Source organism: Bos taurus, chromosome 2, assembly GCF_002263795.3.
Source record: "Bos taurus isolate L1 Dominette 01449 registration number 42190680 breed Hereford chromosome 2, ARS-UCD2.0, whole genome shotgun sequence".
Classification (NCBI taxonomy): Eukaryota; Metazoa; Chordata; class Mammalia; order Artiodactyla; family Bovidae; genus Bos; species Bos taurus.
In genome coordinates this window covers 63,055,910-63,076,600 of record NC_037329.1, presented here as the reverse complement: position 1 = coordinate 63,076,600, position 20,691 = coordinate 63,055,910, and the positions used below count along the sequence as shown (strand labels likewise).

Sequence of the window (20,691 nt, the reverse complement as noted above, 5' to 3'; positions counted from 1 at the left end):
GACTTTGACACGACTCCACGTGTAAGGTCCCTTATGGACCCGCTTGCATAATCTAGCCTCATCGTCTCAGTATCATCCAGTTGGCAACCTTAAGTCCAGATACAATTTTGTATTTTCTTTTTAACTGAAGTATAGTTGACCTAAAATATGAGTTTCAGGTGCACAGCATAGTGAGTCAATATTTTTTATAGATTATGTACCATCCAGAGTTGTTATCATGTTATTGATTACACTCCCTGTGCTGTACATTACATCCTGTGACTTTTATAACTGGTAGCTTGTACCTCTTCATCCCCTTCCCCTAAGTCACCCATCCCCACCCTGCATGCTTCGTGTGCAGCTTTAATTCCCCTTGGCCATGTAAGGCAACATATTCACAGGTTCTGGGGATTAGGACAGGGGCATTTTTTAGGGGGCAGGCAGACATTTTCTGCTTACTATGGATGGTGGGCAGTTACTTAACACATTATTAACTGGAGACGTATTCACGCCACAGGCATTTGTTTCTGCAGAAATCTGCCAGTCAATAATGTGTCAACAATAGTATATAAGGTGAAAAAATAGGTCTTCTCTGGGAAACCTAACTTGCCTACCTGGTGTTATACTCCTCTTCCAGTCCCTGAGCCAATCAGACCTTCATGTTTCAGCCTTCAAGTTTGCTTTCTCAAGGCACATGGCAAACCCCAGGATGAGACTGACAGGTTAAAAAAAGATAGTTGCTCACCAGAGATACTGGTCATTTGCTTCTTCCCGGCTCAAAAGTGATCTTGAGAGCCTAGTGATGAATGACCTTGGAACATTCTCTCTTCCTGGGAATCCTGGGCATGGTTGCCACTGAGATCAGACTCCAGGCCTCAATGATATGTATTGTTGGTGCGCCACCATCTACTCTCCCCAGCTCACCACCAAGCAGAGCTCGGGAGGTCCGTGCCTGCAGGCTTGGCAGGATGACTTTCCACAGCTCAGGGAGCTTCTACGGAGGCTCAAGCTTTCACTCTATTACCCTTTCGGTGTATGTATCCAAACTATATTGGTCCATGAGACTCAGCTGGACAGTAGCCACACCTTAATTGAAGGCAAAAAGCCCTCGTGTTCTCTTTTAGAAGATTTCGCACTTGTCACCCTGCCCTAACCCTGTCAGCTTCGTTGCCGTCATTCTTCCAGCAATGGCTGCCCAGGGAAGGAAGGTGGAGGACCCCCAAGGACACAGACAGGCAACTGTGGAACCACAGCTCTTTGAATCTTGGCAGGACTTTTTTCTTTTAAAGCAGATCAGTATTTTCCAAACTTCATGCATAGTTTTTGCCATCTTCCTATTGCCACTTGTATTAGTTACTTAACATTTTTTCTTCAAATTTATTCTTGTTTTAATAAGAGTGTTTTGTTTATATATAATAAATTTATCATGTATTTTAATTTGGCCTTATCCTAATTCCTAATTGACAACATATACAGAGGTACACATTTGGTGTGTGTGCGGGTTGAAATGATTACTGAACAACTAGAATCAAGACTGTGTTTGGATATTATGTGTCCTCTCAGAGTGCACCTGTACGACGCTGGGAACAAACCTGTATTAGACTATGCTGACTGCCCTGGGGGTTTGGTGCTCTAGGGAGATAGAGTCATCAGCCAGACTTCTGTTTAGCTTTAGCAGCTAAGAAGATGGCTGGTTAGCTATTTAGAAGCATTGCAAATAGAATTCCTGTCCACCGGGGTGTGGACAAGCTGATATTCCCAGCAAGCAAAAGAGTTTAGTTACCAACACTAGTATTTACAATATAGATAACACAGAGATGTGTACCTGCTCCCCTCATCACTGACCCCCCCCGCCCCCCCCCACCCCCCCCCCTGCAAAAAAAACCCCAACAAACCTTCATCTTTATCCTACTGGGAATAAAGCTATGGAAAAAGTTACATTACTTTTATATGGAATGACTATGGAAATAGGGTCAAAACAGGGCCCTTACCAGACCATGAAACTCAATGTTCAAGTGAAGCAAAAATGTAATAAACAAAACTCTGTTTGACCTTTCTCAGTTGGGCTTTAAACTTTTAAAAACTTTTTGTGTGATAGTCTTTTAATAAAACTTGGTCTTACTTTCAGCCTCTGGGGAAAACAGAAGAATTAAATAATAAAGAGAATCAGTAGGGAAAGGCCCCTGGGTTGTGATCAGCATCAGATATTGCCAGGGTCTTGAGAGCAGTGTTGCTGGGTGGTCTCTGTTCTGTCAGCGTGAAGGCCGTGTGCACGGGAAGACCAAGGCCTGTCCTGCAATTGTGTGTCACCAGCAGTCACTTGTCTTCCTCTTCCTCTTGCTTTTAGGGGGTCAGGGGAGTTGTATATGGGGTTGGCTTCTTTGTACAATATAAAACACCTTGATATGATCGCCTTGCTTCCTGGCCTCCTCTTGTCCAGCTTTGAGAGAATGTAGAATCAGAGTTCTCTGGAAATTTGGAGCATCTCCAACTTCCCTCCCCAAAACAAAAGTTTTATTTTACATGGAAAATTGTGGGGAAAACTTGAATTTCCCTGGTTCTTGCATTATGTCCACCTCCCCGCCCACATCATCTTCTCATTCTTCTTCACAAATACTCCTTTCATTATTCAGTTGTGCTGCGTCAAACCAGGGCAAGGGAGGATGTCAGTAAGACCTTGAGACTCCAGAGGGAGCGAGCGGTGTGGGTAAACGAACCAGCTTGAGTGCTGGGCCTCACTGGGCGAGGAAGGCTGATTTGCTGAAGTCAGCACAGGTGCGAAATGTTTGGCTTGTCTTCTCTTTGACATTGAGATAGGTTTTGTTCTTGGAGGAGCCCAATATGGATGAGCCTTTTGAATATTTGCACTTTATTTTCAGAGGGCCTTTGCTGCTGACTTGTGTAAAAGTATCACTTTGCTTATACCTTATCGACTCCTTTTCCTAGAGGAAAGAAAAGGAGGCAAGTGACAGATGAGCAGCAAATTGAGCTCTTGGGTTGAAATTGCAGATCCAGATGGTGAGGTGCCTGCCATTTTGTCTAATCAGAGACTGGACTGGCTTTGGAAACATCAAACGCTTCTGGATAGTGAGACTTGGGCCTCTGTCCTTTAAAATCTTGCATTCTAAGATGAAGAGGGTCAGTTCCAGGTGCTCCCTCTGGTTCCAGCAGGATTCTAAACCCCAGCCACCTTCCCCTGTGATTCCTATCCACCTCATGAAGGAATGGATGAGGAGGGCAACATTATAATCTTTAAGAAATAGAACTGCGAAGGAACCTGAGCCAGCATTCTGTCCAATCTTATTAACAAGTTCAGGCAAGTGGGGTAAAGAGTTTGCCCCAGGTCACAAAACCGGCTAGTGCCTAAGCCAGTTGGTTACCAGTCCCAGAGTAGCAGTCAGCAAGAACCTTAGCACCACCTACTGGCCAACCAGCATTGGCTAGTCACTCAGGCAAGCAGGGACTTACCCAAGAAAACACCACCCTTGATTTTATTTTTAACTTTTTAATTGGCATTATATATATATATATATATATATATATATATATATGCATAGGAATTGGAGAAGGAAATGGCAACCCACTCCAGTGTTCTTGCCTAGAGAATCCCAGGGACGGGGGAGCCTGGTGGGCTACTGTCTATGGGGTCGCACAGAGTCAGACACGACTGAAGCGACTTAGCAGCAGCAGCGTATATGCAGGAAAGTGCCCATGACACGTGTACAGCTTGGTGGATTTGCACAAAGTGCACACACCCACCTAACCACCCAGACAGACAAACGGAACATCACCAGCAATTCAGAACCACCTTGTCTTACCCCTTCTGGTCACTCCCTACTCATGCGACTCTCCTGACCTTCACCAGTACGGATGGCTTTGGTCTGCTTCTGTGTACTCTATATGAATGAACTCCTGCAGTGTGTGCTATTTTGAGTTTTGCATGTTTTGCTCAGTGTTGTGCTATGAAATTCATATCATCGTGTATATTTGTAGACCATCCATTCTCTTTGCTATAGAGTCTTCCGTTGTGTGACTATGCTGCCATTGATTGGTCCATTCTACCACAGATGAGCATTTAGATAATTCCCAGTTTGGGGCTCTTCTCAATAGTGCTTCTGGAAACACTCAAGTATATGGCTCTTGGTGGACATAGGGCCACGTTGCACATTGACTATATACTTAGAAGTGGAATTTCTGGATCACAGGGAGTATGCATGCTCAGCTGTGTGAGAAAACCACCAGTTTCTGTAAATAGTGGTACCAGCTTGTACCTTGGCCAGCGGGTGAGAGCCGACCTCCCTTGTGTCCTCAGTACACTATTTCCTGTCCATTTCCCCTTAGCCATTCTGGTGGGTGTGTAGTGGTATTATGTTGTGGTTTTAATCTCATCCTTTGTATTTGATTCCAAAGGACCTGGTTATGTGCTTTTGTTTGGTGCTTATAATGGACTTTGTAATCCTCACTAGTTTTAGATGGCAGCCTTAGGCAGGCATAATTTTTTAAGTTTCCAAAGAGGCTGATGTTTTCTAATAGACCCCACCATCTCCCAGCTGTTCTATAGGGGAGAAGCGTGTGAAGTCGGTGTCTTGTACTGAATAACCATTCTGTTCACTGTATGGGTGGTTGCAGTGAGATCAGCAAAAATAAGGAACAAGGCCTAAGTCAGGCTGGCTTAATTTGGTCTAGTTGACTTGATTAGTACCCACCGTGGGCATTTACAACCCAGAGGAGTCAGCGGGCGGAAGATGGAGAAGTCTGAATCTTGTTCAAATCCAGGTCTGGTGAGACCAAACTTGATTTTCAGGTTTTGAGTGGGAAATTCCCCTGTTGTCACAAATACCTTTCAGGATGGAAGGATTCCAAAGAAGAAAAATGAAGATGAAGTAGCTCAAAACCCCTGACAACCTGAAAGCACATTGTAGTATTACTTCCTAGAATGGAATTCAAGTTTTTCTGTTTGTCAAGGCAATTGAATGATCTAAAGAATGTACCGTGGAGATCCTGAGGGGAAATTAAAGACTCACTAGGAAACAGTGTTGGTACATGAAGCACGTTAGAGACTCAGGTCTCCTTATGTAAACGGGTTATCTGAGTCATTCTCCGGCTCTTTTCCTGAGAGTTTCACACCAGCAGAGGAAGGTGATTAATGAAGACAGATTTGGCATCGTTTTTTATGTTGCTCCTTTTGCTGTGGCTGTTTTTATCTAGGGACCAGCTCAGATGCTCAGGGAATGAGGGAGGTGGGAGTTGGGGGTGGTGAGGTCTCGAGAGCAGGAGACATGATCCATCTTGTGCTTGACAGTTGAGGGCCAGCTGAATAGATCGGATCCCTCGCTTGGACATGTCCGGAGTCTTGCTTAGCATAAAGATGCTTTTGCCAGAAAATAAAGTCACTATGGACTTGGCAGAATACTGACTTCAGTGGGATAATGAGATGCTGTTTGCTGGGACCCCAGTGGCTTGTTCGCTTGTTAGTTGTTCTGTGGATTGTTCAGAAGGTTGTCATGATCCTTTCTAGTAAGAATAATGCCCTTGGAGGTTGGTGGGAGCCTCAAGGTTCCCATGTTGATCATACCCCATGTGATGTTGGGTAAGAGTTGAATGAATGTCTGTGTTTTGGGGATCTGATTTGCAGAACATTATGCTCCTACTATTATTACCAATGTGACATTATATTGGGCAAAAGGGGGTAAGTATGGCCTGAAGGAGTGTGAGTGTGTATATGTTTGTTTGTGTGTGTAGGGTAGCACCTGTGTTTTTGTAGCTGAAAGGAAGGAAAGCAAACATTTGTGAGCACTGATAGGTGCTTGGGACTGTGCCCAGCCTTTGGATTTTCATGTCATATCAACTTATTCAACCTCATTCCTTCTCTACTTTGTATGTGTGAAACTAAGGCTTTCAGGCCTTGAGAATTTGCTGGACTAGGGTTCCCTGGAAAAGTGTAAGGGAAAGTGGGTGTGGGCACCTAAAAATTGAACTGAAAGCTGCCTTCCAGAGGAAATGCATCATGGAGAGACACTGCATGTGCCATCGAAGTGTTAGGGGAAGCACACTGACTGAAACCGCCCACCCTGGCCAGGCCCTTTAGTAACCATTCCCATGAGTTGTTTTATGACAGGAGATCCTGGTAAGGAATACGGAACTGATAAGCCACCACCAACTGGAAGAGTTCGGGAAAGGTCAAAAGGAGACAACCACGTGTCCGTCCACTTCCCAGAATCCCTCTCGTTAGCACCTCCCCCTTCCTACAACAAAAGCAGCAGTCACCCTCCACAAGGACCTTCTTTCTCTCAGAAATGGGGTTGAGATTAGAGGCTTTCTACACCAATGGGACAGCCACCATGGTAGGGGTGAGGGGGTGGTCACTAGGCTTTCTCATTTTAGATTGCCGGCCCTAGGGCTCACCACCTGCTGTAAATGTCGGACGTTTATAGCCAGAAGGAATAAGGATGGGCCCTTATCTAGCCTCTTGTTGAGACAAGTAGGCCTCTTAGGTCAATCAGACTGGAGTTCCCTGGGGGCAGAAGACAGGTCTTTGGTTTCCTCAATGCCAAGCACAAATAGGCAATATGTTGATTGAAGGGGGGAAAGCATGGAAGGTTGAAGGAAAAAAAGAATGAGTTGTAACTCTGAAAAATGTTTTTATGCCTTGCCCTTTCTCAAAAGGATTTGACATCATCACCGGAAATGGTTGTTTAGGTGCACTGGGAGCTGGTTTCCAGGCAGAGGATGCAAGTGGAGAGGGTGGGTAAGACAGGTGTGAATACCTGCTGGCTGTGACTATTATTGCTGGCTTCTAGGAGGCATAATAGGAAGTAGGTTCTTTCCTCTTCTGCCCTTTTCTTTCCTCAAGAAAGCTGATCACAAAGCAGAGAGGTAGTGTTACAGATGAGGGTAATGATGAATGCACACCTAACTTCAAGTAAATCCCTTGTAAAATTCAGAAACACTCTGTTCAAATCCCTTACAACAGTGTTTCTCTCTAGATGTGAGTGTGATTGTAAAGACTGATATGAAACCAGTCTTTTTAAAAAATATATATATATATAATGTTGGTAAACATCTAAGTGTTCATGAATAAAACTCTCATTTTTTCAAACAAACAAACAAAAAATACCTGACAATAGATCATGAGATAACCTCCTAAGATGGGCCCACAATCTGCTCAATAACGTGGGTGCTCAACACACACACACACTCACAACCCCTGCCTTCTAGGGACTTGACTGCCCTAAGTTAGACTGTTCATCAACAGTCAGCCATTGTCATACCAACATGACAAGCTATCCCAACTCTTAGCGGCTTAAAACACTAAGTCTTTTATTGGTGTTCCCGGGTTTTGGGTCAGTTGGGTGGTGGTTCTGGTTTCCGCTAGGTTCACTCATGTAGTGATTAGGGGGTCAGTCTGCCGTTCTTAGCTGGCTTCTCACATGTTTGGGGGGTGTTGGCTGGCTGAGTTTGGTCCAGGATTGTCTCAGCTGAGACTGTAACTAACCAGGGTTCTTGGCCTCATTAATCAATCGAAATTGGTAAGAGGCCAGACAAGAAATTCAAGCAAGACTTTACTGGGGCCCCTGCTGCAGCAGGAGGGGAGTGAAAACAAGTAACAGGTTCCTTTGCTCACTTGCTCCTTACTGGGAGGGTGAGCTGGTTCCTTTCATAGGGTGAGGGTAGGGCTGTGGCCGGAGGGGTGGCTTACCACCACCCTGTAGTGGTGTTGGGTGCCAGGGGCATGCACAGTACCCTGCTTTTGCTCTGGGCTCTTCAGAAGTGGCAGTTGGGTTTTTTGGTCTTTTTGTATTTTTTTGTCCATAATTTGCCCCAGCGGAAGATCTCCTGGAGAAGGGAAAGGCTACCTACTCTAGTATTCTGGCCTGGAGAATTCCATGGACTGTATAGTCCATGGGGTCGCAAAGAGTTGTGCACAGCTGAGTGATTTTCACTCACTCACTCATACATTCACAGTTATTTTTAGTCCCTTATAGTTTCTCTATATCTTGTTGTTTGGGAGATATTTGTCCAGGTGCAAACACTGCAGCAAAGGCTCCCAGTTCCCAGCCAGTGTTGGCTGGGCTCCCTTCCACATGGCCTGCCCTCTTGCAGCCGTTTGATCCAGGTTACAGGATAAGCAGAAGCATGCGATGAATGTCTTTTTGAGGCCCAGGTTCAGAACTGGCATTCCTGACTTCTACCACATTTATTAGCAAAGCAAGGTGCAACATGTATCCAGATTCAAAAGGTAAGATGGAGACTCATCTTGGTGAGAGTTGCTACAGAGTCTCATTGCAAGGTGTGTGGACATCTCCTACATTTATCCTTTTTTTTCATTCACCCCATAATCCTCCTTATGGTCCCTCAACCCATCCTTCGCTCTTGTTCCATTCTTTATTAATGAAAACTCAAAAGACTGTGTGCCATTTACTGTGCAGAGTCATTGAGGAAGTCACCAAGATGAGTGAGATACGAGCCCATCCTGCAAAAGTTCATCACCAAAGGGGTGGGGGAAATACACATGAAGACGGCCGGTTGGAGTCGCCCAGCAAATCTTGTGTGCAAAGTGGGCCTTGACCCCAGAGGAAGAGGTGAACCAGGTCTCTCTGTGGGTGGAGAGACTGCTCAGAAGAGGAACTAAGTCACCCAGGAGCTGGTAGCAGGAAATGGCTGGACGGAAGGGAAAGCAGATGGCAGGACCTTAGCAGCTTGTTCTGGAAGGCGTGGGTCCCTATCAGGGTGAAGTGGCAGGAGAGCGAGTGGGCCAGGTGGACCCTGCAGCTCGGAGCGCTCAGGGCACAGCCATTCCTGACAGCCAGAGGGCAGTTGTCGGCAGACTTCTTTTTCTCTCTGACACATGTACTGGAAGGAACAGCCAGTGTGATTACTGCAGGCTGATGCCTTTTCCTCACCAGAAGGAGGAAGGCAGGCAAGTGTGGTTCTGTGGATTCCAAACTGTGTGCTGAGGCACCCTGGGGTGCCCCAAGGAAGTTACGAGATTAAGTGAAAGTCACAGGATATTGTGTAACTGTGAGGAAAATAGCTCTCTTTGCCACCTCACTACCACCACAAAGTTGTTTGGACCTAATGCTTTGGTAAGTGGAGCTTTTCTTAGTTACTTCTTTTGGCCAAAGGGTGTCCTGAAAAAATGACTGAAGACTAAATCTCTAAAGGGACAGTAAAGTGGAAAAGTTTGAGTTTGGGAAAGGCTGAAAGTGTTAGTCATTCAGTCGTGTCTGACTCTTTGCGATCCCATAGACTGTAGCCCACCAGGCTCCTCTGTCCATGGGAATTCTCCCATACTGGATGGGTTGCCATTCCCTTCTCCAGGGGAGCTTCCTGACCCACGGATCGAACCTGGGTCACCTGCACTGTAGGTGGATTCTTTACTGTCTGAGCCCCCAGGGAAGCCCCTTGAGTTTGGGAACTGCTGGTGAAATTGTTAAGGGTCCTAGGTTCAAATGCTGCCCCCTGCCTCTTATTAGAGGTGTGACCTCAGCAAGCGAGTTGCTTTCTTGGTCCTGCATCTGTAAAGTGGAGATGGTGCCTCCCCCTGGGGTGACCAAAAGGAATAAATGAGTTTGTATAAGTAAAAGGCTATAAGTGGAGCCTGGTAGTGGGTAAACACTAACTGGCTAGCCGCCTTAACATTCAGCATCATGCCTGTAATTGGGCTCTTGCTGAGTCCATTGTCTTTTGTAAGGGACAGAAGCATAGGGTGTCACTGAGTTTGACAGGACTGAGCAACTGAGCGTGCACCCGTGTGCACGCACACACACCCCCAGAGTCTACAGAAGCACAGCACAGGTACCAACAACAGCATACCCCTTGTTGGAAGGAAGGTCTGCAGAGAAGTCCACGAGTCTTTGAGTGGCCAGTGGGACTTTCTGTTCTGTGTGACACTGCAGGGCAGTGCTGTGCATCTTCACGCCTGGCCGTGGGATCCTGGTTCTCCCACAGCCTCTCATTTCAGGAAACTTTACTTTCCAGATGCAGCTCTGTTTCAAAGTCCTGTCCTTAGGCACCTGCATTCATACTGAGTCTCTTTCCCACATCCCCACCTCTACCCGCAGTGAAATGACCTGTCTCCACCATCAGTGGCTCAGATGAAAGGAGCATAAGAGGGTGTCTCTCTGGCTTGTCGTTTCCTGCATTAGTGAGCAGGAGCCACCTGGCCTGTGATGTGAGGGTGGGGCCCGGGAGGCGCTCCTGCAGGTGCCTGCAAATTCTTCCATGCACCAGGTAGGCTTTCATTTGTAATTTTAAGCTGATTTGTGATGGCCTAGGCTGCTCATTGTCCCCTCCCTCTTTTTTATTAAGATTCTCTGCTGTTCTGTGTGTGTGACTGTGATGCTGCCATGTTTTATTTTCTGCAGCAGCTATCTGTCCATGGTCCTCCTTATCTCTCTCTCTCCTTCAGTCCACTGTGTTCACTCCCCTTTCATTCAGGGAACTTTTTCTTTTCTCCTCCACGCAAATGTCACTCTGACTCCTCTCTCTGACTTGTAGCTGGGAGTTGGTCGTGGCCTCATTTCTCATTCTGATCCTGCTCTTTTTGGATTCTGCCAAATCTCTTTTGCATTTGTTTTTCACCTCCGCACTCTAGGCTGTCAGCAGTTCAGTGAGCCCTTTCCAAGCTCATTTTTCCCCATTTGCTTTTTAATTAGTTTTCCTCTCTGCTTCTCCTCTGGTCCCCTCCATCCTACAGTCCTCTGTGGCTGAACAGAACAAGTTCCAGCATCTCTTGCATGCTTTTAAGAAAATGTGGGTGGGGTAGTGGCCATCACAGTTATTGTTTCCAGGCTGGTGGCTTTGTCTTGAAATTTGGGCTTTCATTCATTTGTCATCTAGCTCTGTAACAAGGCATGTCGCCTGTTTGCAGGCATTTTATGATCTGCCGAAAGTTTCCAGAGACAGGGACATGTTATCTTCCGTGGAGTATTTGTAGAAAAGGATTTGTATTTTAAAAATAAAGTGTTCTGAGTCTTAACCTGTTTTTTTTTTTTTTGAAGTACAGCTTCTAGAAGACAGGGCACAGGCTTCCTTTTATAGATTCAGCACCGTCTTTGAAACCTCTGAAATGTTAAGTAACCTTTAGTGTCTGGGTATTTGGGGAGCAGAGAGTGTTCATAGCTTTTTTCAGATTCCCCTTGGATTCTGTGGCCCCCCAATATTTAGCTTCCCTGTGACAGAGGATGAGATGGTTGGATGGTATCGTCAACTTAGTGGACATGAGTTTGAGCAAACTCTGGGAGTTGGTGATAGACACGGAGGCCTGGCATACGGCAGTCTATGGGGTCGCAAAGAATGGGACACGACTGAGTGAGTTAATAACAGAAGAGATTGAAAGCTAACAATGTATGATCTGGAAAAAAGACTAGAGGCTGCAGGAGCATGTAGATACCCATTTCTAGTGAGGATAAAGCCCTCACCAGCATCTGGAGGTTCATGGCCCAGATCACCACAGCTGTGGCAGCCGCACAAGGGGTGGTCAGGAAGGTGCTTGAAATTTGTTTTTGAGAGGTTTTTTTCCCCCCGCCCCGTACTAATTCTTACCCATTAGGGATGACTGCTGATGGATTGTCAGAGCTCGAATGAAATAAAAGGGAAAGGTCATTGCCTTAGGAATTGCCCATCTAAAGCACGTCTCATCAGTTCTGCCCTCTGCTGTCTGTCACCCCAGCTCCTTAGGGCATAGCGTAGGCTGCAAGGAACCAAGGCGGTTAGGGTCCCTGTTGGAGCTCCTAGATTCTTGTTGCTCAGAGGCGCTCCACAAACTGGCAGTGTTGGCCACAGCTGAAAGCTTATCAGAAATGCAGACTCTTGCAGCTGGAGATCATCATACTAAGTGAAGGAAGTCAGAATGAGAAAGACCAATACCAAATCATTTATCACTTATTAAAAAGCATATCATTTATATGTGGGATCTAAAATACAGCATAAATGAACTTACATATGAAACAGGAACAGATTCACAGTCACAGAGAACAGACTTGTGTTTGCCAAGGGCTAGGAGAGGGAGGACTGGGATTTGGGACTAGCAGATGCAAACTATATTATATATAGGATGGATAAACAACAAGGTCTGACTGTATAGCACAGGGAACTGTATTCAGTATCCTGGGATAAACTATAATGGAAAATAATATTTAAAAGAATGTATGTATGTATAATAGAGTCATTCTGCTGTATAGCAGAAGTTAACACAACATTGTAAATCAACTTTAATTTTAAAAAGGGAGCTTGGGATTGACATGTACACACTGCTGTACTTGAAATGGATAACCAACAATATCCTACTGTATAGCACAGGGAACTCTGCTCAATGTCATGTGGCAGCCTGGATGGGAGGGGAGTTTGGGGGAGAATGGATACATGTATAGGTATGGCTGAGTTCCTTTGCTGTCCACCTGAAACTGTCACAACATTGTTAATTGGCTATACTCCAATATAAAATAAAAAGTTTAAAAAAGTAAAGCAGAAGCAATATTGTAACACATTCAATTCAATAAAGACTTTAAAAATGATCCACAGCAAAAAAAAAAACTTAAAAAAACTGTGATAAAAAAATGTTATTAAATGCAAAAAGAAAAAAAAAAACAACAAAGAATAAGTGCAGATGCTTGAGGCCCACAGACTCAGAATCTACAGAATAACCAGAGTCCCAGGTGATTCACAGGCACATGAATGTTCAGGGAGCAAGGTTCTAGGCTCAGCATGTTTCATGGGCAGCAGTCATATCTCTCTGAGGCATTGTGTCATGGTCATGGCCCCTCTCTGCATCAGATTTGGTTCTGATTTCCTATCACTATTATGATAAATTCTAACACAAATATATATAGTCCACTTTGTGTTAGAATTTATCATAAAATAAATATGTATGTATCTGTAATATATATCTGTATGTGATTTGTTTGGTACTTTGCTGTGAGTGTTGAGGCAAATGTGTAGATCAGAAAAAGAATCCTTTTGACTACCTACTCATACCCACCGTAGGAAATCACTGTAGAAGATTCTGGGGGTTCAAGCAGTAAGACCTTGGTTCTGACTTTGAGGAGTCTGGTCCAGGAGGATAAACATTAAAAGAGTGATTTCATCTCATAGTATATCTTGTGGTTCATAAGAACCAGAGAAAAGAGTGGGTAGATTTTTGTCCTACTGCTGAGGTGTCACCCATCTCAGTAGATAGTGATAGGTGGACAGCCCTGTGTGATAAAGTTATTTTTAGACCTTTACCAGAATCTGACCTCTTCTGGGAGCTTCTGTGATGCCTCCTCAAACTGTGACTGGATAGCACTTTTTGTGTTTTCAAGCAAGTAGCTTAAATAGCCACTTGTTCAGTTACCAGTCAGCTGGTATGTAGCCCAAGAGAGAATGTTTGTCGTTGAGTGCTTGTTCTGGGCTCTGCCCCTTGGCTAAGGATCCCTACTTCCTATTCCGGGGTATGACTTCCCTATGTGACTTTTTGTCTTGTGATCTCACACTGAAGGCATGTTATGTTTCAGCTGAATGCTTTTCCTTCTGAATTGCCTAGCTGGAAGCATGGTCACTAATCCCTATAGCTGAATTAACCCATTTGAAGATTTAGGAGGTAGTTCTTCTTGGCTTTCTCTCTCTTTTTTAAACTGAAAGAGTTTAATTAGAGAGATACACATTCTACAGGCAGAGTGTGGACCATCTCAGAAGGCTAAGAGACCGTGAGAGAAACGCATTCCATAGAGTGTGAACACACAGAAGGCTAGAGAGGCTTTGAGAGAAAGCATTCCAGAGTGTGGAAGATCTCAGAAGGCTAGAGAGGCACTGAGAGAAAGGCATTTGATAGAGTGTAGACTGTCTCAGAAAGCTAGAGGATCCTTGAGAGAAAGATATTCCACAGACAGAGGGCAGACCATCTCAGAAAGTGAGAGCGGCCCTGAGAGGAAAAGTTTCCATAGAGTGTGGTCCATCTCAGAAGATAAGTGAGACCTTGCTCGTGTCTCTTGGTGCAAGATTAAGAGTTTTACAGAAGAAAGAAGCAATGACCCTATAAAGTGTGTACTTTCTGTTGACAGAGGTAGAACAAAAACTGCATCTGGGAAACCAGAGTGTTTGCCTCCTGCTGTGTGTGTTTTTTTTTGTTTGTTTGTTTGTTTTTGTTTGTTTGTTTTTAATGAGAAACTCTTTATACACTTACTTGCTTTTCCGTACTCCTTTGTTTTGGAATCACATAAACTTGGGATCAGTACTACTAGCTGGGTGAGCTTTGAAAGGGCAGTTGGCTAATTCTCTGAACATCATGTAAAGTGATGAGCGTTTATTTCAAAAGGGTAAGAATGAAATGAAGTGGTGTGTACAGAGGGTCTAGCACAGTGTTTGATACCAAGCGCCTAGTATCCAGCAGGCCCAGCTGCTGGTCACTGTGCCCCTGACACTGTGTTGAAATATGCTTATGAATAAAAGTAACACGTGGCCTGCCCTCCTTAGATCTTACAGTCATTTAGTATAAGACTTAAATGCTAGGCAGGTAACAGATATATAAAGAAGTCTGCATGGTTTCCATGGAAAATTGGAGGGCTATGCCCAACACTACTGCCAAAGTCCTCTCAGAGGAAAGGGTTTAGTGTGACCAGATAGTCCCATTTTTCAGGAGCTGCCAGAAACTCAGTTTTTTATATTAAATATCCCTGTTTTCCAAATGTTGTTAAGTCACTAAGGAAAAATGATTTCTTGTCTGCCAAGGGTATATCCACAAGGTTTTGTTTGTGCCCTCCAAGACTCTGTTTCCTCAGTCCTGGATTTAGAAAAGCCAGAGGAACCAGAGATCCAAATTGCCAACATCCATTGGATCATCAAAAAAGCAAGACAGTTCCAGAAAAACATCTGCTTCATTGACTACACAAAAGCCTTTGACTGTATGGATCACAATAAACTGTGGAAAATTCTGCAAGAGATGGGAATATCAGATCACCTGGCCTGCCTCCTGGGAAATCTGTATGCAGGTCAAGAAGCAACAGCTAGAACTGGACATGGAACAACAGACCAGTTCCAAATTGGGAAAGAAGTACATCAAGGCTGTATATTGTCACCCTGCTTATTTAACTTGTATGCGAGTACATCATGTGAAATGCCAGGCTGGATGAAGCACAAGCTGAAATCAGGATTGCCAGGAGAAACATCAATAACCTCAAATATGCAGATGACACCACCCTTATGGCAGAAAGCAAAGAAGAACTAAAGAGCCTCTTGATGAAAGTGAAAAAGGAGAGTGAACAAGTTGGCTTAAAACTCAGCATTCAGAAAACTAAGATCATGGCATCTGGTCCCATCACTTCATGGGAAATAGATGGGGAAACAGTGGAAACAGTGTCAGACTTTATTTTTTGGGGCTCCAAAATCACTGCAGATGGTGACTGCAGCCATGAAATTAAAAGACGCTTACTCCTTGGAAGGAAAGTTATGACCAACCTAGACAGCATATTAAAAAGCAGAGACATTACTTTGTCGACAAAGGTCTGTCTAGTCAAAGCTATGGTTTTTCCAGTAGTCATGTGTATGTGAGAGTTGGACTATAAAGAAAGCTGAGCACTGAAGAACTGATGCTGTTGAACTGTGGTGTTGGAAAAGACTCTTGAGAGTCCCTTGGATTGCAGGGAGATCAAACCAGTCCATCCTAAAGGAAATCAGTCCTGAATATTAGTTGGAAGAACTGATGCTGAAGCTGAAACTCCAATACTTTGGCCACATGATGCGAAGAACTGACTCATTGGAAAAGACCCTGATGCTGGGAAAGATTGAAGGCGGGAGGAAAAGGGGATGGCAGAGGTTGAGATGGCTGGATGGCATCACCAACTCGATGGACATGAGTTTGAGCAAGCTCCAGGAGTTGGTGATGGACAGGGAGGTCTGGCGTGCTGCAGTCCATGGGTTCTCCAAGAGTCGAACACAACTGAGCAACAGAACTGAAGAGCAAGAATGCGTTGTGCTAAGTGAAAGATGACCATCATAAAAGACCACATAGTATAGGATTCTATTTATATGAACCATCTACCATAAGCACATCTATGGAGACAGAGAGTGAGTTAGTGATTGCCTAGAACTGGGGGATGGGTAGAGGACTAGGAAGTGAACTGAATGGTTTTCTTTTCAGAATGATGGAGATATTCTAAAATTGATTGATTTGATAGTTGCACAACTCTGTGGACATTCTAAAAACTTTGAATTGCACACTCTGAAAGAATGGATTGTATGGTATGTGAAGTATATGTCAATAAAGCTGTCACCAAAAACAGGTAACCTAGACAAATGATAGTCAGGTAAACCACATCCCTCAGTGGTGGGTGGTAAATGCTGCCGGTGTGTAAACGTACAGGTCCATTGTCCACAGGTCAGAGGAGCTTCATGAAGGGCTTTCTCTTTGGATGTCCTTTCACATAGAACTTTCCTTTTTAATTTGGAGACCATTTCTTTAAGGGAGATTATTGCAAAATGAACAGAATAACTGTATGATTTCTTAACAGGGCATTCCTCTCCTCTCTAACTCTCCAGTATAGGAAGCAGTTTGGAGGACCAATGCATTCTCTGAACTTTTATTTCTCCTGGTTTTCCATCACTCCTTAAGTGTTTAAGGTCTAATTTTATATCCTTTCTGCTCAGGGTCTTGTGATAGTAGCTGCCCAAGGAATCTGTAAATTTGTAAATTACTTAATTTATAAGTGATGCAAAGCCAAAATGATATCTAGAACTTTAATTGACAGAAACAATCAAAGAAAAACAGTGGGATAGACCAATGGACCAAATTTAGCAATATAAAATGTCTTGGGTCCCCTTATCTGAAGTTTTGCCTTCTGCAATTTTAGTTACACACAGTCAACCACAGTAGGAAAATGTTAAATGGAAAATTCCAGAAATAAGCAATTCAAAAGCTTTAAATTGTGCACCATTCTGAATAATAACAATACACTGCTTCCTGCCCGAATGTGAATCATCTTTTTGTCTAGCATACCCACCTATTAGCCACTTAGTAGCCATCTCAGTTTTCAAATCAGCTGTGATACTACAGAGCTTGTGTTCAAGTCATCCTTATTTTACTTAATACTGACCCCAGTGCACTGGAGTGGTGATGCTGGCAGTGTACATGTGCCAAAGAGAAGCTGTAAAGTGATTTCTTTAATGCATAGGTGAAAGTTCTCAACTTATTGAGGTTGGTAACATCTACAGTAAAAACGAATCTTCTGTCTGAGATGCTGTAAAGAAGAAAAAGGATGTTTGTGCTAGTTTTGCTGTTGCTCCTTGGACTGGAAAAGTTATAGCCACAGCACAGCGTGTGGTATTTAATTAATATGGAGGAGGCTTTAAATTTGTACAGTAAGATATTTTGAGAAAGACTGCATTTATATAAGCTTTCTTACAATGTATTGTTATAATTGTTAATCTTATTAGTAGTTATTATTAATCTTACTGTGCCTAATTTATAAATTAAACTTTATCACTGATATGTTCGTATAGGAAAAAAAAATAGCATATATAGGGTTTGGGAGTATGCACAGTTTCAGGCATCCACTGGGGGTCTTAGAACATATCCCCCAAGGATAAGAAAGGCACCTGTAAATAGGAACTCATGCATGTAAACGCAAACAACTATACCAACCCAGAGTGGACAAGAGTGGGCTTCCCTGGAGGCTCAGATTGTAAAGAATCCGCCTGCAATGTGGGAGGCCTGGGTTCGATCCCTGGGTTGGGAAGATTCCCTGGAGATGAGAACGGCTGCCCACTCCAGTATTCTGGCCTGGAGAATTCCTATGGACAGAGGAACCTGGCAGACTCCATACAGTCCATGGGGTCATAAAGAGTCAGATGCAGCTGAACGACTTTCACATTCACTTTCTTTCAGAGTGGAGAAGACCCTGCTTAATGGTAATTCCAATTATAAATAAAGTTGTGGTGGTTTTAATTTGGTTATGGTCAGAAATGTTAAATAAGAGCCAAAGATTGCTCTGAGTTCTAGAAAACTAACCATGAAGTTTGAGTCAGACCCCAGATCATCACTTAATGACTGAATGGTGAGGGCAGGCTGTTTAACTTCACTGAATCTTCAGTTTCCTCATCTGTAAAATGGGTATAGTCACATCAGCCTTACAGGACTGTTGTGAAAATCAACCGTGTTAATGTTTGTGAAGCCTTAGAGCTGTACCTGGCACCTAGTAGGTACTATATGATGAAGATACAGATGATAGAAGATGGTTCTAGCAGTAGGGATTCCAGATTAAGGAAGTTGACAGTGCCAGTACTTGGCAAACATCTGATCCCATGGGAACACTGAGATCCCACTAATGGAATCACTGACTTACAGGGCGTGCAGATAGAGGGTGGCCCTGCTTGGGGAGGGGTTAGTGCAGTTTAGCAAATAATCATTGTGTATCTTTACTCACTAAAGAGTCTTTATCTTCTGGGGACACCTTTGTGGGAAAACCAGAATTCAGTGTGCTGGGGATAAAATCCTCACATCACATATGTAGTGTGAAATAAACTAAGGTTTACAGGGAGAGGCAGCCTGCATTAGGACAGAGAAGTATCACTAAGAGCATTTCTGTACTTCACTACAGAATTAGTATCTCTCAGTCTTGGGTTCTTTTTCTGTAAAGCAGATAACTATACTGGCTGTGAGAATTAAGATTTACATAAAGCTTCTAGTTGGTACATAGCAAGCACTCAAGAAATAGTTCTTATAACAAAATAATATAGTCAGGAATAATCCAAATACAAAAGTGACCCTGCTGCTGAATTGCTTCAGTCGTGTCTGACTCTGTGTGACCCCATAGATGGCAGCCCACCAGGCTCCCCTGTCCCTGGGATTCTCCAGACAAAACACTGGAGTGGGTTGCCATTTCCTTCTCCAATGCATGAAAGTGACAAGTGAAAGTGAAGTCGCTCAGTTGTGTCCAACCCTCAGCAACCCCATGGACCGCAGCCTTCCAGGCTCCTCCTTCCATGGGATTTTCCAGGCAAGAGTACTGGAGTGGGGTGCCATCGCCATCTCGGAAAAGTGACCCTAGCACAGACATTTCACAAAAGTCACGAGAGAGAAACAGACAGGAGGAATCCTATGTGTTTACAACCTAACAAGGCAACGTTTCATTTGAAAATGGCCTTTCAGTAGATAAAGATTGGGGTGGAGGATGGGGTAGATGGTGAAGAAGCTAATTTCTGATGATCAGTGATATTGAAAGGATTCATTTAGGTTATAGAGAAGGTAATATAAGTTAACTTTTTAAAATTTATTTTCATTGAGGTATGCGTGCTAAGTCACTTCAGTTGTGTCTGACTCTTTGTTACCCCATGGACTATAGCCCACCAGACTCCTCAGTTTATGGGATTGTGTAGTCAAGAATACTGGAGTGGGTTGCCATTTCCTTCTCCAGGGGATCTTCCTGACCCAGGGATTGAACCTGTGTCTCTTACGTCTCCTACATTGGCAGGCAGGTTCTTTACACTAGTGTCACCTCAGAAGCCCAATTATTGAGGTATAGTTGACTTACACTTTTGCATTCGTTTCAGGTGTACAGTTGAAGTAACTGTTTTTGAGGTCCCTTCTCCTTCTTATGATTTTTGGTAATTTATTCTAGGAATGTTTCTTTTGTTGCAGGGGGTTCCTGAAATTTGAATGCTCTGCCTCAAAGAAATGCATTCCTAAATATAACTTTGAATGGTTGTGGCAGTCCACCCAAGGAAATGTTTGTCCAGGGACCCTTTTCCTATTCCCAATAAACTGTACTCCTACATGTAAAAGAAAATGTAGAAACATCTGTTGTAGGATATTCAATTTTGAAAAAAACTTTTAAGTCAGATTTCATGTGGTGTTTAGTTCTGTTTATATTAATCTAACATCTCTAGATCCTGTGGGAGACCTCTCGGTTGGGTAAGCTCTTTTCCAAGTGGAAGTATGTAGGGTTAATGCTTGGGAGTGTGGTTGGCTGTGAGAATCGTCTGACCATGGCCACATGGCTGACGTGGCTGAACAATGACCGCCCTTCTCACCCCCTGTGCTAACTTGTCCATCCCCAGTTCTTTATGCCCCATCAGATAAGGAAAAAGGGATTTCCCCACTGCGGAAGATAATACATAAACCTGTTGCCCTGTAGAAACTTAAAGCAGCCTTTCTGATCCTCCTTCACACACCAGCTCTTCATTTTCCTGTCTTGATGCATGATAACCCCTGCTACCCAAGATGAAAGTCTAGTGGTCATCTGAGACTCCTCCCTCTACCCGCTTCACTTAGTTGTCTTTCACTGTCCTGCAGATTTGACCTCTTGATTGTTTCCACCTACCATGTCTACCATTACCCTGTGGAGGCCTTTGTCTGACTCAGTCCTCACCAAGAGTTGTACAATCCTGCCTCCAGAGCTATGGTCAGGCCCTCTTTAGATCCTCCACATAGCAGCCAAGATCAAATACGGTGGTCTCTCTGCTTTTAAAAGTCTCCAGTGACTTACATTGTTTGGGGCTCTTATTGAACAGGGGAGGTTGTCCAGAAACATCTGCAGACCCTTTTCAAAGTATTTAGGTATAGGTCCCATCCTGGACCCATCAATAGAAAGGGGGCACTTGGAATGGAGTTTGGGCTTCTGTATTATGAAAAATGTTGAAAAATCTCCCCAAACAGAAAGAAACTCAATAAATAATGCTTTGAGAAGCAACGTTTTTGTTGTTGTTGTTGTTTTGAAATAATTATTTAATAGGAAGTTG

At 43.8% G+C, this 20,691-nt stretch overlaps 1 protein-coding gene across 10 annotated transcripts in view; it reads left to right on the top strand.

Moving 5' to 3' along the window:
- Positions 1-20,691, top strand: part of MGAT5 (alpha-1,6-mannosylglycoprotein 6-beta-N-acetylglucosaminyltransferase) — a 398,270-nt gene that overhangs the window by 104,819 nt on the left and 272,760 nt on the right. The window lies entirely within an intron of this gene.